The 14434-nt window shown below is 39.9% G+C and overlaps 1 protein-coding gene across 19 annotated transcripts in view; it reads left to right on the top strand.

Annotated features, from left to right (window-relative positions):
• Nucleotides 1-14434, top strand: part of Mindy3 (MINDY lysine 48 deubiquitinase 3) — a 72227-nt gene that overhangs the window by 40212 nt on the left and 17581 nt on the right. The gene's annotated exons all lie outside the window — the stretch shown is intronic.

The raw sequence follows: 14434 nt of genomic DNA, 5'->3' as shown, positions 1-14434 counted from the left end.
AGTTTACTGTATAACTTATAGGTAGCTTTTAATAGGGCATGTTGTTGTTGTTTTGTTTCAGGTAACTGTGCTGGTCTCTGCCTCTCCCAGGCAGCTTGTCTGATCTCTCCTTTCCAGGCAGCCCAGCTGGTCTGGAAGTGTCTCTCAGCAGTCTTTGCTGCTTCTGTAATCTGGGGAGTAAAGGGCCTAGTGCATATGGCCAGGTCAGTTTAGGGACTTTCTGAAGCTTCAGAATGCTTATGGAATCTTTACACTTCTCCCTTTAGAATCTCCTGAGTGTTGAGGAGCTTCCTTCTAAAATGGAAACGATTTCAGAAAGTTACTGCAGGGTATCTGAGACCTCTTCCCAGCCATGGAGTCTAGGTCAGATTTACAGTATTAGGCATCCATTTCTTCTCATGGAGCAGCCCTTAAATCTAATAAGGAAGCTGTTGCTTACCCCTATAACATTTGTGCCGCAATTGTACTATGGGCTTATCTTTTCAAGCTGGTTATCATTGTAGCTCACAGTATTTGCAGTTGCATGCGATTGCGAATGACTTTTCTCTCCCAGAAGCCTACTTCGATTCTTCCAGTAAGCACTATGAGAGCTAGCCATCAGGGAAAACATTGTTTTCCCACTACCTGCTTGATTTCTCCCTGCACTGTGACCAGAGTATATAGTATGTTCAGCAATGGCCTATCACTGTCAAGTTCTGATGAGCTACCTAGAGCACTGCCAATAATCTGTCTTGATGGGGTAGGGGAGCTCCGTGATCCTTCTAACAACTGGATGGAAGGCACCCCTCATTTGGCATTAGGAAAATAATAAAAATTTGGCACTCTAGTGCTTCTGGGAAGAGCATTATCTCCTATGTAGAGAAATGTGAATTTAAACCCTTAAGGGTGTGTGTGTGTGTGTGTGTGTGTGTGTGTGTGTTTAGGAAGCTTATAAAATAGGTTTTCATATGGCTTTTAATTATTCCCCTTCCTATAGCCTCCTATGTACTAGCCTTCTGTGGGTCTCCCCACTCTTGTAGATAGTTGACCAAGGCAAAGGAAGCAGGGATATGGAATTGGAAGGTGGGATGGGTGGGGGAGGGGGAGGGGGATTGGAAGCCCTGTGAATATGTATAGTTAATAACCACACCAGGATCAACTATCAGGAGGCAGATCAACTTTACTTAAACTCACAGTTTATAAAGTTTTGGGGGACCTAGAGTAGGAGCATCCAGGATGGGCAAAAGTCATGGGCTAGGGCTTAGGGGACCTGAAATGCCTCATTAGCATGGGGAACTGTTCAGGAATCTCAGGCACTGGCTGAAGAGGTTTTAACAGGAGAAAGGAAATTGATCCTGTAATCTGATTGAGGCTATGTGACATTCTACATATGTAGAGGCATATGCAACAGCTTAGAATTCCCCAGACAAGGTCAGAGAAGGAGAAGCCCTGCTAATGAAGGGAGTCTCCCATGTTGTGCCAAGCCCAGAGGCTATCCAGTCATGGTGGACTTTGACCTTAATTAGCAGAGTTTACCCACTTCTCCCCCAGATTTATTTTTTAATGGAGAAATGTCATTAAAGTATTCAACCCCCTATATTGGGGACAGCTTGGTATTGAACTAGAACCCAATTAGCAGTAACTTTTACAATGCTGTTTTAAAAAGTGGATAAGGCAGAGTGTGAACATCAAAATCAAACAAAGCATAAACCAGCAGGGAATTGAGGGGTGGGAGCCAGGAAGACAAGGGTTTACTGAACCAACTTAATTGCTCGGTGGACTGAAATCTTGAGAGCAAGTCTGTACAGAGGTTTTTGTTATTTTGGGTTCTTTCGGTTTTTTGTTTGTTTGTTTTTGAGGGTGTAAGCATTGAACTCAAACAATATTTGATTCATTTACATAGACATAACATTTTTTTTTTCTCAGTACTATGCAAGTCCCCCCAAGTTTAGTAGCCATTAGGCCCCAGCAAGATCCAAGGCTGTTAACTGTGGATGTCAGTGCCTGCTTGTCTTAAGTCTCCAGTCAGCAAGTGTGTCTAGACAAAGACCCCAGGCAAGTGGGAGGAAGATGGCGGGTCAGTCTCAGTCTGGCCTGCAGAGGCAGTGCTGCTTTCTTTTCCTGAGAGAGAGAAACCTGTAGTGATCATAACAGGGTTGTAGAACCCTGGTGGGGGTTATCTGTACAAGGGTTCTATACTGTTTTCTTTTCTTACACCAAAAGAAGAGAGGGGATAATGAATGCACACATTAAATGGTATACTTTGATTGTCAGCACATCAGGCATCCCTTGCTCTAAACCCATTAGCAGTTTAATGGGTGTTAAAGGAATTTTAATCCTGGAAGTGGGAAGTTACATTAGGGAAAACAGAGGGAAGGGCTGGGATTTATTGATCTTATCTTTTTAAGGTAGCTGTGAAGGAAAACTCCATGTTAATTATAGATGTGAAATGAACAGTAACCGATTGTCTGTGAAAAATAAATTGGCTTTAATAGACATTAATTGAAGATTAAGTAATAGTTGTTAATGTAGTTCCTTTGACCTGTGAGAGGTAGATCTAAGGTGATCCTCTGAAGCCTAAAAGAATTTTTAAGTTTACAAAAAGAGATAAATTGTATTTATGTCCATATTACCATCATTTGTAATCTAAAAACAATTTTGGGATAAAAGTATGAACATTCTTTTAGGTAGTCCTCTTGCTAGGGAAAAACAAACATTTAAACAAAATTTCTTTAGACAAAGAAGCATGAAAATTCTAAGTTTGGGGTGAGCTGCTGTTGTTCCAAGCTATATTATCTCCATCTGCAAAAGCAAAACTCTACCCTTCATTCCTGGGATGCAGGCTTACAGACAGAGACCACTTGTAGTCTGCCTGCTCAGAGGATTTGACGTGGCAGTGGGTCCAGCTGTGCCAGTGATCTGGCTAGTCCTTCCTGCTCCTGGTCTCGGGAGGAAACTGACTTTGCCATTGCCAGTTAATTGCTTTGGCTGTCGTCTTTGGGGCCCTGGCCATAGGCTAGGTCTTACCCTATAAGGGATGGAACAGTACTCCTGGCAGAGTGTTCCCCCACCCTGCCATCCTATTTCCTACTTAAACGCTTCCCCTATCATTCCCCCTTTCAAATGTCTTCTAAGGTAATTCTCTACCTTTAAGATCTATTTTCCTCCTATTCTTCCTCTTCTGCCATCTTTTTTTCCCTTCGCCAAAGCAGGCCCTTTCTGAAGTGCCTCAGAGTAATAGTGTAGAGTCAGATAAAGTACATGAGTGAGAAATGTGCTCCTGAGGTAAAATGGCAGGACTTGGAGATGCTTTGGGTTTTTGTAGACAAGATGTAGAAATGTCTAATGAGATATGTGTGTAATGATTAGAGTTGAAGGGACTCAATGGCATGTGCTTAACAGCTATGCTATTTTAAAATTTTTTATCCAATTTTTTTATCCAATTGAAACCTTGTCTCAACTCCCCAACCCACCCCACCCCCAAAAAAACAAAAACCAAAAAAAAAACCAAACAAACAAAAACAGAGAACACAGTGGAAGATGGTGATTTCAATTTAGTTGCTGAACTTAGTGCTCACCTTGTTGTATAGGAGATGCCCAGTGACCTAGAACTTAACCTTTCAAGCTGTTGGTATCTCTTTCTGACCTACAAAGAGAAATCATCTTTATAAGATTGTAAGAAAATTTTATCAGCTATTGGTTCCATCAGTAAGAAGAATATTACCATTTTTTGAACATATTAGAGGACCATACTGAAAATGTATTACATATTTTATGAAATTTTCTCTGATTTTAAATTTGAACTTTTCACTGTGTTTGTAGATTATCTTTTCTGATAGACTAGTGTTTTTTTGTTTTGTTTTGTTTTTTTGGTTTTTAGAGACAGGGTTTCTCTGTGTAACCCTGGCTGTCCTAGAACTCACTCTATAGACCAGGTTGACCTCGAACTCAGAAATGCACCAGGCTCTGCCTCCCAAGTGCTGGGATTAAAGGCGTGCGCCACCACCGACCAGCTACTACTGGTCTTTTTAAAGCTCTAACTAAACATTAGCCTGTGTTAAAAGCAAAGTTGGTATTGCTCTCGCTGACACAGTATCCTAAGGAGTCTGCTAGACAAACTCATAAAAGCTGCCCTATGCTGATTCTTGTCTTAAGGGAAGGTCACAGAATCTCCCTGTGGAGCCTTATGGAAATGGCAGAGTAGTCAAGCCGCAGAGTTCCCACAGGACCTTCTAATAGGGATGCAGGCAGGCAGGATGCAGTAAGTAAATGGACCCTTCCTTTCAAGAAGGAAACTGAACTCCTATTAAGTTGAGTAGGGAATGTTTCATGCTGGCTATCTGAGCTTTGGCAGAACAAAAAGTTTATTCTGCCAAAGGGAATATGCCCTGTGGGCATGAGTCTGCAGGAATCCCTCTGTGGTACCTCTGATGGTGTAGGGAACTTGCAAACTCACTGCACAAGAAAAAGAGTCCTTGTGCAGTAGTCTTTCAAAGTTGATCCTTAAAGAGTTTAGCACTCAAACTTACTTTGTCTTTTTAAGTCTTTCCCTTGACTATCAGAAGATGAAGCTAGTTCTTATTAAATAAGGCCTCACTGGATGAGTGTGTTCTTCGTGGAAGGAGCTGCATCCACATGTCCCTAGTCAGTGAACTTCTCAAAGTCGCACGTGCCTGCATGAGACATGCTTGCACACTTAAAGGCTGCAGTGTGACAGGCTCCTGCTGTGTGACAGGCTCTTGCCGTGTGACAGGCTCAGTGTTTGGGTCGTTGTCCTCTTAGCTTGTTCTCCTCCAACCATGATTTTCACCTGGGACTCTCTGCCTCTTTTTGTTAATGGGTTTAGGAATTAATTGCCTGGAATACTTTGTTCTTTGAGAACTTTACATTTGAAAATAATACTTTAGATATTATTGGATGGTCATCTTATTGTGCATTTTAGCCTAACTGTGGGTTAGTCATTGCTAAACCAACATTTTAAAAAATTGTTACTAACCTAAACAACTCAAGGAGTTTTGGTTTCAAAAGAACAAGGTCTAAATTCTTGTCAAAGTCATTTCAAGTTTCCTTTTGATGTTGATGTGATATTTGTAGCCTTGATTTTGTCCTATTTTGGAGCTGTAAAATCTCATTTTCATATATTCTCTCTCCCTCTCTCTCCTTTCTCTCTGTACGTGTGCATTCACACGTGCATGCACACACATTCACACATACATGTATGCACAGTATCATCTTTGATCTTTCCTATAATAAAGTGCATTTCCTCTCAGGTAAGAGCATATGAATACACATTATCATTTAAACAGAAATTACATAAAGAAGCTTAATTTAGTGTAAAGGAGAAACACAGTATACAGTGCACCGTATTTCTGTGATTGCAGTGCAGAGCAGGCTACTCTGTGTGGTGACCCATTTACCACCACAGTGAAGTAAGAGGGAGTGAGATCCTTTCTTTAGGTCCTTTCAAACTTCTCAGTTCTGTTGTAGTGGAAAATAAATGGAATGTTTTATAGTCTTTAATGTTTAGTATTCTGAGGAAAAATAGCCCTTATGTATCTTTAATTATTGGATAAAACTCTTGAGAATTAAAATACGTAATTCCTGAGCATTCTGGAATAATTTACTTCTGTATCTTAGTGAAGCTAATCATCTTATCCGTCTGTCTTAGATCTTACTATTTCTGCTAATGTTTATATTTTATAACAGACACGACAGGAGAAGAATAGATTTAAGAAACTAAAGTATTTATTTTAGATTAAATCATAATTTGTGTAACTTAACATGTTTTCCAAAATAAATATAACAAATAATTTTACCTAAAATATTTGAAAGTTTGATAAGAAGTCTATACAAATTAGTCATTTTCAATTATTTTGGTCTTAAAAACATGAAGTTTTAACTATAAGCTTTCCTAAGCTTAGCATATTTTAGGCTAATTTATTAATTTAAGATTCTGTTGATGATTTGTATCACCACCAAAGAAGGGAACCTTTCTGTTTTTGATGACTTTAGCAGGACTGTGGAGTAGACTGTCAGTGTCCTGCCTGGACTTAAGCATTCCTTGTCCTGTTGTCCTCTCTGCTGTGCTCTGGCTGAGTGCATTATCTGCTGTGGTTAACTGTGACCCTCCATCACAGTGGATTGTCTGCTGTGGATAACTGCAGCCTTCCTCTGCCTCAGTGTCCCTGCTTCCAGGAAGCAGGGCCTGCCCCCCTTGTCTGTTGCAATAGAGAATCAAATGATTGCCTAAAGAAGATAGAGCATCCTGGGCGGGGGGCCTTAAAGCTGTTCTGTCTTGATAAAGCCTGGTTTTCTTTAGCCGGTGGTTGAGTCCACAGCTTTAGCTATTTAATTGAAGGAAAAGACTGTAGTCAGTAGAGTTTATTACTGGAAGTAGCTTTTATTTTATATAAATATTATATACTTAATATATGATCATTCCTAAATGTGCTTACTGAAATCTTGGTCTACAGTTTTGGTCTAGCCTTGACATCTTTGACAATGTGATTGCTAACTCTTGCTTTGTTTTTAATTCTTACTGAATTATCTATATAAAATAGGGAAATTGAAAGAGTATTTTCTAAATTGCTCTAAAGGCAGACCAAATATAGTAGCAGTCTTGATACATTACAAAGTAGGTACCCAGAAGCATTGGGCATGAAGCATCTGGCCGGATTAAAAAGATAGTTACACATGTGGGTTTCACATGTACAGCAATGGAGAGAGGGCTACTCATTTCTCTTAGTGACGTTAATGATTATAGTGCAGGAATTTCTTATTGCCCTTACAGACATTGCCTCCCATTGCTGTGTGCTTTTACTATGCATGTAGAGCTTAGAGTTGTGTGGACGAACAATCTCAAAGGCTTTTTCTATGCTGATGACTTGGGTTTTGCTCTTACAACAGGAAAAGTACCACATAGCATGGCTACTGTGGAGGTAGCCTGGGGCTTCTGCATGTTTTTTAAAACTGAAAACTTAAAAAAAAAAAAAAAAAAAAAAAAGACTGCTACTTACCTAGCTTTAAATGATACTATGTGTTTTGAGAACATTTAATGGTTAACTAAAAAATATTTCTTAAAAAAAACAAAAACAAAAACAAAAAAAATATTTCTTGGTAGTTCCCAAATGATTTTTTGTATAATTAACAAGACCAAGTCAGGATGAAGTAGATTATGAAGTGGCTTTAGATTTTACTTAAAATCAAAAGTCAGTTACATTTCTCTTCTGGTTTGGAGGGACTCTTAATGGCAATATAAACTGTCTGCAGGTTAAAATAGCGTTTTTGTAGCTGCACTTGCTGCACTGGGTAACTAACCTGCTCGAGGTTCTTTGATTACAACCACAGATTCTTCTTGATGGTGGAGAAAGGTGTGATGAGCAGATTTTAAAGACCTCCTCAGTTACCCTGCTGGTACCTAGCCAGCACGGGCCTGCATTTCAATACACATTAAGAAGAGGTAAAGTTACAACATTGTAAAAAGACTGTGTGCAGGCGAATAATTATGCTGATAGGACACAGAATGCTGCATGAAACAGAGACATGGCTCAGATTCCTGACTGTGGCATATTGGGTATGCCCTTTGTATCTCAGTTCCTGCTTCTCTGCCTCAGAACAGCACTAGTTAACAGGAATGAAGCTGGCTGGTCTTGAAGGCTGTGGTGTTCTCCAGCAGTCCCTGTTGACCTCTAAATGAGCTAAAGACAGATGACTCATCCTAAGAGCGCCATGGCCAAAGCACTGATTGTGTCATGCGAATATATAGAGGTCATTTTAGGACAAAAATAATTTTGAAGGTAACTCTAACTGAACACATTTGACTTTTGTGTTTAAGATGTTTTCTTCCCAAGAGAATTTGAAAGCCAGGCGTGGTGGCGCACACCTTTAATCCCAGCACTCAGGAGGCAGAGGCAGGCAGATTTCTGAGATCGAGGCCAGCCTGGTCTACAGAGTGAGTTCCAGGACAGCCAGGGCTACACAGAGAAACCCTGTCTCGAAAAGAGAGAGAGAGAGAGAGAGAGAGAGAGAATATTTGAGTTTCGGATGCTTTAACCTTTTGCAGCTCTTTCCTAAGTGGTTAGAGTAGAGATGAAGAAAAGGCAAGTAACTCTGACAATGTGAGTGACTTAGAAGTACATCATCAAGGCCTCTTCAGTTAGAACTCAGTGCTGGGTGCGAGATTGGAGGCTGAGTGGTATCTATTTGAACATCACATTATAAGGTAATTTTGTTAAGATCACTATAATGAAAATGTTGTAAGTACTGTGACATGAAGTGCAAAGATAAAGTCTTTCTTTACAGACTAATAGGTGAGCCAAAGTGAGGAAGAGCTAGTCGAGGAGAAGGAGAAACTATGGATGTGTGTATTGGAAGACTGGCAATGTGCTAAATGGGAATGAAGTGTGAGAGTTCTTACTGTCTTAGAAGTAGAAACTCTGAAGGAGAGAGTCCTCTTCATACTCACACAATTATTCATGAAAGTTTTAGTTTATTTCCTCGATGTAAAATAGGAAATTTGAGAATTATGATGCCCTCACTGAAGTATTCTGCTTTAGGATTATAAAACACTCCAGGGGGCTGGTGAGATGGGTCAGTGGTTAAGAGCGCCGACTACTCTTCTCAAGGTCCTGAGTTCAAATCCCAGCAACCACATGGTGGCTCACAACCATCCATAATGAGATCTGATGCCCTCTTCTGGAGTGTCTGAACCCAGCTCTAGTATACTACATATAATAAATAAATAAATCTTTAAAAAAAAAACACTCCAAATTAAGAAGGAGTTATATTTCTGGTTAAATTTGGTACACAAATACATTGAATATGCAGCCAAATTTGCCACATGGATCCCGCAGCCATGGCTCTTTATGCTAGGAACTTTGCTTCTCCCCAGCATCCTGACAGAGCAAGGTGGCCAGCAGAACCAAGAGAACAATGTGCTCTTTTGTTCAAGTCTCATATCTTGCTGGGTTAGCATGGAACATGCTTTTATCTTTTGATGCTTGGAATTTAGACACAAGGCACCTTTAAGTTCTTTCTTGTGAGTCTGTGTTTGAGACACTTCTGCTGGGGATGTTAATGTAACCCTTCTTGTTCCAGTGGAAATGGCAGTGTCTCTTCCCTCAACTTTACAAACAAAAGTACATTTCCCAAAGTTCACTTAAGAATAGTAACATAACGCTTTGTTTATATTATCGGCCAACTCATTCCCCTAAATGGAGTAATTTGCTTCTGTTCTTACACAGAATACTACTGTAGTTCTTTATTACAAATTGTAAATGTATAGGTATAAATTTGTGGAGTGTAAAGAAATATTTTAACTCATGAACTCACTATGGAAGTAAGTTAGTGTCCATTACCTCCAACCCTTAGGATATTTGGGGAGAATACTTAAGATTTACCATCTAAACAGTTTTGAGGTGTAGTCACCTACTGTCTGTACTTCTCATAGTATGTACTAGAACTGAAAGGGAAAACCTTCCTTCAGTCGCCCTATTCCTCTTATGCCCCATCTTCTGTAATCACCATTCTGATCTATGCTTGTGAATTCAGTTGCTTTAGAGTTTACACATCAGTGAGAAGAAGAACCACTTACCCTTCTGTGCCTGGCTCATCCTGCAATCGTTTCCAGTTCTGGGGCTGGTAGTGGAAATGACCATAGTTCTTTTTGTTAAGACTGAGGAGCGTTCCATTGTATGCTGCTTTTGTTAATTCATTCATCTATTATGAGACATTTGATTTGTTTCTATGACTTGACAGTGCACCTGACTTCAAATCTTTAGGGTTATCCCAAAGTTTTGGGATTGCTGGATTTTACAGTAGTTCTTTCAGAGAATTTCCACACGGTTTTTTCAAAATGGCTGGGCTGTTGTACATTAATTCCTAACCACCATGGCAACAGCTATTTTAACTTTCTTGCTGACATTTGTCTTTTCTGACAGTAACAAGGAAATTTCATATTTTTTGCCATAACTTGCATTTCCCAGAGTCCCAATACTGAGCTTTTTCATTTGTTTGTTTTCAGTTAATTATGTGGCATTTTGTGTGTCTTGAGAAATGTCTAGTCATGTACCTCCCCACTTTTTAAATTGGATTTTTGTTTTCTTAATATTAAATTTGGGCTCCTTATATATTTGAGATAGTAACTCTTTATGACATGGTTTACAAGTATGGGTTTTAAATTTGGCTGTTGCTGGCTTTAGTCCTGGGATTTGGAGTGAGACCCTGGAATCACTGCCATGGCCAGTGTCATTTGGTTTTTCCCTATTGTTTTCTTCTGTAGTTATAGAGTTCTTTTTCGTACGTTGAAGTTGTGATCCATTTTGAAATGATGCTCATATCTGATGTGAACTACGAGTCCAATTCCATTGCTTTTGATGTGGAAATCCATTCTTCCTTACAGTGTAAAGACACCTCTCTCTGCCTATTAATCTATTTTTAATAATTATTACTCTGTATGTATGTGCACAAACATGCACACACAGAAGTCAGAGAAAGACTTTCAGGAATTTTCCTTCCACTATATGATTAACAGGATTGAATTCAAGTTGTCAGCCTTGGCAGCAAGCACCTTCCTCACTGGGCCATCTCGATGGTGTTATTTAAGCTCAATTGCATGCCAAGATTAATTTCTGGGCTGTGTGTTCTGTACTGATAGTCAGCATGCAACACGGCTTTATCAGCACACTCTTTATCAGCACCATACTCTTGTTCCCTTTTGTTCTTTGTGCTTGTCACTGCTTGCCTATTGAAGTCCTTTGGTGGCTCTTTTGTGGAATTTTAAGATTCTTTTCTCTATTTCTATGAAAAAGATATTAAAATTTTAGTAGATACTGCATTGAATCTACAAATCACTCTGGGCAGTATGAACATTTTACAGTGGTAATCCTTCTGCTCCATGGTTATGAGAGACCACAATGAATAATTACATACCAAAAAATAACCTAAGAAAATTAATTTCTTTGACAAGTACAACTATCTAATTATATTTAAAAAGTAATTTAAGAAAATGAGAGGAAGGAGTACTTTGGACTCTGGATCCAGCACTGCACTGACACCTAAAGTAGACAGTGGCTACACAAGGCAGGTCAGGCAGGGTTGGGATACTCATGTGATCACAGCACACAGGAGGCTTGGGGAGAGGAGAAGCACGGGTTACACAACAGGAAGACAAAATGGCAGGAAAGGAGGGAAGCCAGCATCCTTGATGGTCACAGACACAAAATTCAGCAAATGTGAGCACATGGAATTCAGCACCATATAAAACAGATAGTGTAAATGGAATTTTTAAATGTTATTTAATAACTATTATTACTAATATGACCCAGCAAGCCCTCCCAATAATTGAAGCAGAGTCCTATGGAATTTTTAAAATCAGCTTTAGCACAATTACTGGGTGAATTTTCCTTAATCTATTTTTCTATACACTTCACTGTTAATTCTCTAGCTTCGTTCCCCAAGTATTTGCCATTTGAGTCTTGCCTGGCTTATTTCTGCTCTACCAGTCTGTCCTCACTGGGCCAAGTGTTCCTGGTCTATGACATCTAAGGAAGACCCCCTGCTCCCCATATCATATTTCTCCTTCTCCCCTTTCCCCTTTTCCCTTCTCCCTTCTCCCTTCCTCCTCCTCCTCCTCCTCCTCCTCCTCCTCCTCCTCCTCCTCCTCTTCCTCTTCTTCCTCTTTTTAGTGGTCCCTACATGCTACTCCCAGCCCAGGAACTTAAGTTCTGTCTACGTCTATTCTCCATGGTAATTGACTGTAGCTATTTTTATTTAACCAGTAGCTTTAAATTGGGGAACAAGGCTTATACAACATCATTTGGTGTACATGAGGATCTGCTTGCAGAGGCAACCAAGTCTTGGGGGCCAATATTTAGCATTTGAGTACAAAGCAGCACCAATCCAACCAAATCATCCACACCCAGGATTGCGTTACTGGCATATGGGGATGTTCCAAGATACCAATCAATACGTATGACACAGCACGCCAAAAGAACGAAGGATACTAGCTTTATGATTAGCTTACTGGATGGGGGAGGGCAAAAGCATATGACAGGATTCAGTATGTTTAGATGAGTAAAACTCCACCAAGATTTTTATAGAAGGCATTCACCTCAGCACAGTAAAGACTTTATGCAAGAAGCCTACAGATTCTCAACAGTGAAATACTGAAAGCTTTTCCTCTGAGCTCTGGAAGAGGACAAAAACTTCTACACTCAGTCCTTATGTTTGCAATTGTGTTGAATGTCCTTCCCAGAGCAGTCAGGAGTAGAAGAAACAAACTCACCTGGTGATGGTGGGATCTTCCATAGGAAATGCTACAGCTTGAAAACACTGTTGAAACTACCAAAATGTAGTGAAGAGTGTGTCAGCCTCCATTTATAATAGCTACAAAAAGTACCAAGGAATAACTAAGACAAGGACTTGAACGATCTACACTCTGAAAATGGTGAGCCACCAGTGACTAAAATTAAAGGAACATATACATGGGAAGATGCCTTTAGTCATGAAATGGGCAAAGGAAGAGGCTTGGTTTTTAAACAAGAAAAGCCTGATTTTTTTCCTTCCCTTCTATAGTTTTAAGTGATGTTTAGAAACTCTGTGAAATTTTTAAAGTGTATTAAACTCATCTTCTCATTGCTAATTGATAATACAGAAGGGAGGGTAAACAGACAGATAGGAAAAATGAGCATCCATTTGCACACAGTTGAAACCTCTGCTCTCAAGCTGCTGCCGGCCAGCACTGTACATGTAGTCATCCACTGGCTCCCACAAACCTACAGAAGAGAACTGAGGGAGAGAGGGAGGGAGGGACGGAGGGAGGGAGGGAGGGAGGGAGGGAGGGAGGGAGGGAGGGAGGGAGGGAGGGAGAAAGGATGGATTATTAATAGTTAAAGGGGCTAATGCTTATACTAGAATAAACGTAGAATATAGATAGCTAAGGAATAATACTATCTCCAATGTTAACAGTTGCTCCAAGACTCTTGAGAACTGGGTGACAATCCTAGCTTTAGCCCAGAAATACACTGAAGGCTATGTTGGTGATGTGATTTTTAAGAAGCGCTGTTCAAGAAACTTGTTATGTTCTTAGTAGAATACTTACCTAGGGTAGGTGAAGTCCTGGATTCTATCTCCACATCTTATAACCTGGAGAGAAGTGCATATATATTATTTCAACACTCACTGGACAGGTGTCAGAAATCAGAAGTTCAAATAATCTTTACCTTCATAATGAGTTTATGGCCAACCTGCTATATGTGAGACTCTGTCCAAAAACAAAACAATGTTTGAAATAAGTAGGCAAACATGATTTACAGCTCTCTAGTGCCTACCATAATTGCAAATTATTCTTCCTATGATCCAGCAACCCACAGTAGATCTCTCCCACAAATACAATTAAGCCTGCATAAGGCTATTCCTTCACATTTCTTTGATGCGTTGTTTATGATGGCAAAAGATTAGACAGAGCCCACGAAATCAGCAAGTAGGGAAGTGAATCACAAATTCAGAACAGCATTGAAAATTAAACCAAAGACGACAGTGCTTGGCATATGCAGAGTAACACTGAGTATGTAGGCAGGGTCTTTGGGGTGGAAAGCATGAGATAACATCCACAACTGAATCACGTAAAACAGCAAGGCCTTTCACTCTTCTTTGATGGAGTACATAAAAGTACGTAAGTCTGGTGTGATTGCATTGCTTCGGTTCCCAGTCCTGAGTTTCATAAGAACAGTACATGCCCTTCCACCCTGAGGAAGGTGGTCCAGGAGCAGGTAAGACCTCCTGTCACTGGTTCTTTTTGTTCCTTCCTTCATAAATGAGATATGGGTGGGTAAGGCTACAAGTTAGAGTATCTTTCTTTGAAATTTGCCCATAAAACATTTTAAATTTTAACATTTATACCTCAAAGCTGTTGTGTTTTGTTTTCTGTGTTTGATTTGGTTTGAGATGATCTTGCTGTGTAGCCCTGATTGAGGTTTGAGATGGTGTGAAAGGATGCCTGTTCTTTGATGAGGTGTGTCTCACCGAACACAAATATAATTGAAAGCTCAGACAGAGGCTACAACCAGTCATCAACACAGGGCCCTCAATTCTGCTTTCTTGTCATCAGAAGTAGGATGTCGCAGAGGCTTAGATATGAGCAATGGGGTTGTATAGAGAAGCAATAGCAACAGGGTGCTGTGAGTCTGCTGCAGTTTTGATGAGCAGTGATACCCACTGTGGTGAAGAAACTCAATCTATGAAGGATCTATAACCCTGCTATAATAACTCTTTGGAAGCTAAATTGGACATACAGAACTTGATACATGTGTTACATTGCTCTTTTCTAGTGTGGTAACTGGCATTACAGTCCTATGTGTGATTGCACTTTAGTCTTTGCTATTAGAAAAATCTCATAGTTTTGATTCCTTGCAAACTATAGAGTGTTATGTCATATATTTTTTGTCATTGGAAATTA

Source organism: Mus musculus, chromosome 2, assembly GCF_000001635.26.
Source record: "Mus musculus strain C57BL/6J chromosome 2, GRCm38.p6 C57BL/6J".
Taxonomy (NCBI): domain Eukaryota; kingdom Metazoa; phylum Chordata; class Mammalia; order Rodentia; family Muridae; genus Mus; species Mus musculus.
This window is presented reverse-complemented; position numbering and strand designations above follow the sequence as displayed.